Raw genomic sequence first — 6,176 nt, 5'->3', positions numbered from 1 at the left:
AAAATATTTTCTATATATAAGTCACTGAACGTTCTAATACCAAGAGGGGACCAGGAGAGAAAAGCTCTATCCATCACAGAGGGGGGGGGGGGGGGGGGGGAAACAGGGTTAGCTGTAATTGGGGCTAGTAAAGAAAAAGATTGTAAACCAAAATGTCGTCTGAACTGATTCCATATCCTGAGTGTTGATTTGACAATAATATTTTTAGAGTAGGGAGAGGTGGGAAAAAGTAGAGGTGCGTGAGCAAGAGCAGCCAGTGAGGCAGGGCTGGAAGAAGATTCCAAAAGCAACCATACAGGAGATGAAGGTGTGTCTTCAAACGGCGTGATCTTTCAGCGTCAGGGGTCTGCGCTTTGGAGGGGCGCCGCCCCCATCGCTTCCTGATTCTACTGCGCAGGCGCACCAACCGACCTGTAGGAGTTGCTGTCCACAACGCCCGATCCCCACCCATCAGTTTCCCACCCCCTAATACTGCCAATGTGTATTAGTACGGACGACCAGCTAAACTGAAAGCAATGTGGAGCGCTGGGCTCGAACAGGCGAACCCAGCGTCTCCAGTATTCGTGGTGAGCGCCTTGCCCACTGCACCACGTAGCCGCCAATTCTATCCCTCCTGACTATTGAATAGTTTTGGATTTCAATCTCTGGATCCTGTACAGATGAGTCTAGCTTTGTTTCTGTGAAACACAATATGTTTGCCTTACCGTTTAAAAACAATTGTCTGATTTCAGCCAGTTTAGGTCTCAGGCTGTTAGTGTTAAGGTGGAATATGTGGAGTCCATTTGTGTTCGTTATTTGGTTTATGTCAAGGTGTTGATTGTCTGTGGTGTCTGGTTGAACGGGTGGCGGTAGGTGATGAGGCGCGGCTGGGTAGCACAGTGGAGAACGCACTCGCCTACCACCGCAGAGACTCTGGGATCCAATCCAGCTGTCAGTGGCACCTCCGGCTTGGTCAGTCGTCCCTACTAACACAATTGGCAGTGTTAGCGGGTGGGAAGCCGGCGGAGTATAATAGATAGGTACTTTATTGATCCCCTTGGGGAGATTCCAGTGACAATGACAATGACATGTGTCCTGGTCATTGTAAACTGCGGTTCCTACTGGTCGGTCGGGGCACCTGTTCAGCAGGGAGGGGATCGGGGGGAAATAGCGTGAACCTCTGCACGCGTTACATTCCCCCAGTGAGAGTCCTTGCTGTCAGGTGAAAAGAAGCGTCTGGCTGACTCCACATGTATAGGAGGAGGCATGTGGTAGTTCTACACCCTCCCTAGGCCGACAGTGGGGCAATGCGCGCAACGACCAGGAAGGGAATTGGCATAACGACTAAATTGGGATGGAAGCAAAAATACAGAAAAAGTGAGAACAAAAATTATAAAATAAATAAAAAAAAAAAAACTGGTAAAATCTATTTTATAAATGTTATTTCGTTTTTTTTATTGGGAACGAAGGTTCCAACGACCGTTCGAAAAACCCTGACGAAGTTTGAATCACTTTGTTCAAGTTGGGGATTTAGTTTGAGGATAAAAAATAAAAATAAAAAATTTATAAAAAAGAAAAATGTAATTTAAATTTTTTTATTAACACTTTAATCGCCGGGAACGCCGTAACTCGTCTTTGCTCGCCATGCTCATTCTGCCGAAGACGCCGTAACTCGTCTTTGATATCAATATTCAAAAATCTGTGATCGAAATCATATTTCTCCTCCGGAGACATGAGATGTACTGGTGAGCTCCACTCAACTGTCTAACGGTTCAAGAGCGCCATCTGGTGGCCGATCGGCAGATCGGCCAACAGGACGTGACGCGCCAAACAGGAAGTGCTCATCTATATTTCGTCCGGGCACTCGCGATCGTTAGCCGGACTCCATCTCAACACACTGGATAATCAATCGCTCGCCCTAACTCAATAAACAACGTTATTTGGACGTATATAGTATTATACAACCTGGAAATGGTTCATCTATATCAACATCCCATAATCAAAAACTGATCGTCCAACGGCGCGAGGAAGATATGGTAAGATCCAGCGTTGTTTTCTAACGTGTTCCATATAAACTGCTCTGATGACCATATGACCCACACTAGACCAGGGGTTCCCAAACTTTTCAGGCCGGGACCCAGAAAATAAGGCGTCAGAGAGCCGTGGCCCAATGCACATCGTCAGGCTTTTTTTCTTTTTTTTTTTGCCATGCGACCGATTTTTTAAGCCAAATATCAATCCTATTAAGTTAGTTCAAGTTAGTTATTCATTTATATGTGCTATTTATGAGAGGGCTAACTTGTTGCAAAATAATAATGATAATAATAATAGCCTCATTAAAATACTATTGTTGCTTCGGTTGTTTTCAGCGTTTTATGTGCATAATCTGTTATTTAGTTTGAAATGTTCGTTGAAATAAGTAGATTTTTCGTTTTTGTTTATTTATTAAGTTAATATAAAACCATATAGTCACATTTTAGAATACAATAGAATATAATTTTAGAATACAACTATAAACACTGTCCTGGCCTGCTTCTAAGTTCAGTGGCCTGACAAAAATAAATAAAAATAAAATATTTTGGATTTTTTTGTTTTTTGTTTTTTGGAAATCATCTCGCGGCCCTCCCGTGGCTGCTCGCGGCCCACCTTTGGGTCGCGACCCCGACTTTGGGAACCACTGCACTAGACGAATGATATAACGTTGCCCACGGAATTATAAACGACCCCCCGCCCATCCGGTCAATATCAGATGATACGTAGTAACTTCTAGAAGTACCTCCAGTTGAAATGTTTCATCTGGCACCGATCGCTACCAAACTGTATTTGATCATCAATATAATGCATTTGGGGCTATAAATCAAGTTCTGGAGAAAGCTGCAGAAAACGATAAAAACATACTTATACTTTAGACCATATTTTAGTATGAATATGTGAATGAAAAAGTATAACGTTGCTACACCCTGAACAATGGATATAGGACATTGAATGGGCCATAATAATGTCAATTTAGCAATATAATTTAAAAAGTTATAGCCCTGCAAAGAAGGGGAACTTCTCCATAGACAAATAGAGCTGGCTAGGGATGGTAAATTATGAATTTAACCATGGCGATCAAAGTGTTAAAGACGAAGGTTCGAACGTCTGTTCGAAGAACCCTGACGAGGTTTGAATCCCAGAAACAGGCTTCGGGGACAGCCTTACCAAACATATTATTTATATTATTCAAATGGACTTAAACATGTTCCGTTGTGATGTCACAGTATGATGTCATAATAGAACATTCTAGAACATTTGTGATGTCACAGACACTGTATGATGTCATAATCGAACATTCTAGAACATTTGTGATGTCACAGTATGATGTCATAATAGACCATTTTAGAACATGTCATTTGTGTATATATTCAACAATTCTCTCAGAAGATCTCATTGAAGATCTCATCTCACAAGAAGAAGAGCTCATTGTGCATCTTGAAACAGTACTGAACAGATAGACTAAACAACATAGATTGAAGCCTGCATTTCTCAACCAAGGTGCCTTGCCTACCGTTTTGCTGTGGAAAGAGACAATACAGAGACAATACAGACCCTCTCCCGTTGGCCGGCGGTGCACAGGCATCACCCACACTTTCACAATTTCCCCGCACGGAATTGTCTAGTTATTATTATTATTTACGAGCCCTAGTTCCACACAGACTTCTATTCAGCCGCACCAACCGGATGTGCAAAATCAAAATAGCTCGGCTAAGCTAACGTTAGCTATCCAGCTTGTTGTCTTCCTCTACAGTCGACGTGTTTTCTTACTACTAACATTAATTCCTATTTGATACGAAACATTCAAACATAGTTTTCTTCATCAATTATTAATCTCATTGTTAGCAGCACCGACAATAATGGCGTCGCCACTGGAAATGACCGAGATGTATGACAACGCGTTGCTAGGCATCCTGCAGGATGTTGGGAACGTACAGAACTTTCTGCAGGTTTACTTCGGCTTCCTGTACCGCAAGACGTACTTCTACCGCCTGCTGGCGGCTCCCAACGACCGCATGGGGTTTCCTCCAGGAGTGACAGAGAAAATGGTCCTAAAGACGTTCCGACTGTTTGAGCGCGTGGCGGAGCAGGACCGAGACGGGAAGCTGAAGGAGCTTCAGCAGAGAGAGGAGGAGGCCAGAGAGGAGGCCAGAGCTGTGCCCCCTGCGGAGAAGGAGCTGGAGATCCAGGCGGAGCCGCAGGAGGAGGCTGCCCAGATGCAGAGCTCACCTTCGGATGCTGCGGCGGCCGCGTCCGTCTCCAACCAGGCAGCCGGTGGCTCTGGGCCACGGAGCAGCAGGCCGGGCCGAGCGGCGCAGCGAGGCCAGGCGTCTGCAGCAGCAGCCAGTACAAAACCAGCGAATCAGGACCAGTTCCAGAAGAACCCAGAGAGTTACAATGGAGCGGTCCGGGAGAACTACACCTGGTCTCAGGACTACACTGATGTGGAGATCCGTGTCCACGTCCCCAAAAACATCGTCAAGGGCCGACAGGTGTGTGTCAGCATGCAGAGCAGCAGTGTGTGTGTGTCTCTGATGGAGGGCGCTGCAGAGCAGGTCCTCATGGAGGGAGAACTCTCACAAGATCAACAAGGAGAACTCTCTGTGGAGCCTGGAGCCTGGACGCTGTGTGGTCCTGTCTCTCAGTAAGTGCGGGGAGGTCTGGTGGAACGCGGTGTTGAAGGGGGAGAAGGAGATCGATGTGAACCAGATCAACAAGGAGCGAACCAGGGCAACGTTGGACGAGGAGGAAATCGCCGTTCTGGACAGACTGACCTTTGACTACCACCAGAAGCTCCAGGGCAAGCCACAGAGCCACGAGATGAAGGTGCCGTTCAAAGGACAGCAGTTCGACCCGTCCATGTTCGACATCCCGCCCAGCGCTGTGCAGTTCTAAAACTGGTTCAGAAGCCCCGATGACCAACGAGCCGAGCGGCAGCGGCGGACGACGGGACGATCGCGGGACTGTCGACGAGTGCAGCCAAAATGTACCTGCCAATTAGGGCTGGGCGATATGGCCTAAATATGATATCACAAGATTTTCGGACCTTTCGGCGATACACGATACACATCACGATGTTTTTCCTTTTTTCCCCAAACAATAAAATGTTTTATGAAACTACTGTATATTTGTATGTCTCTAAATGTTTTGATGAATTGAAAATGGAGGACCCTTATGTAAAAAAGCCAAAAGTCTTTTTCTGGTCTTCATCCTCCAGTCCACTGTTGTTGTATTATTGAGCTGTACTGTATTGTACCCATTCTGCAATCTGTTAATAAAGTTTTTAATCAATCAGACAAATGTATATAAAAGCTTTTATTATAACGATATAACAAAAAATGTTAGGCATAAAATTAAATAATAATAAAATCTCATCGCTTATTTGTTTTTAACTGATTAAATCTCATAGCAAAAAGAACGACTAACCGTCATACTGTCTTTTACTATTATGCACTTTGCTACTAAGTAATCTACTTTGCCTATATTACTACCTACTGTAGTATACTACCATGCACTCAAGACTGAGAAGAGTTGTACTCTTCCTGCTGACTTGTTGTACAGAACTTCTAATTCGCTTTGGATAATAGGATAATGTGTTTTCAATCTTTTTAGCCCATATATTGTTTTCTGTGCCTCATCTATGCGCTATTTGAGCTAATACAATATTGTATGTATAAAGAAATACACAAAAGTTCGGCTGGGTGGCGCAGCGGACATTGCGCTTGTCACCAACGCAAGAGACACCGGGTTCGACTCCGGCTGTCGGCGCTCCCTCCGGCTTGGGCCAGCCGTCATACTAATTCAATTGGCAGAATTAGCGGGTGGAAGTCGATGGGTGGTAATCTGGACATTGTGGACAGTGACTCCTACAGGTCGGTTGGGGACGCCTGCACAGCAGAGACAGGAAATGGCGGGGGTATTGTGAGCCTCCCACACGTTACACCTCGCCAATGAGAGTCTGCGCTGCCAGGTGAAAAGATGTCACAGGCTGCCTCCTCGTGTACCGGAGGGGACACGTGATGCAAGGCTTCTATCCTCCCTACAACCGGCCAGTGGGGGGCATATGCGAGCAACGTTCAAGACAGGGGAGGGAAAAATTGGCACATTGGAATTGGGATGGGAGAAAAATTGAAAAGGAGGAGAAAAAGTGGATAAAAAAAATA

General features: G+C 45.3%; 1 pseudogene across 1 annotated transcript; it reads left to right on the top strand.

The window, feature by feature from the left end:
• Positions 1 to 3,872: 3,872 nt before the first annotated feature.
• On the top strand, positions 3,873 to 4,908 carry LOC311223639 (nudC domain-containing protein 3-like; annotated as a pseudogene). The gene has a single exon. The product of its transcript is annotated as a nudC domain-containing protein 3-like (transcript).
• The last annotated feature ends 1,268 nt before the right edge of the window (positions 4,909 to 6,176 follow it).

Source organism: Notolepis coatsorum, assembly GCF_963971535.1.
Source record: "Notolepis coatsorum genome assembly, chromosome: 2".
Classification (NCBI taxonomy): Eukaryota; Metazoa; Chordata; class Actinopteri; order Aulopiformes; family Paralepididae; genus Notolepis; species Notolepis coatsorum.
This window is presented reverse-complemented; position numbering and strand designations above follow the sequence as displayed.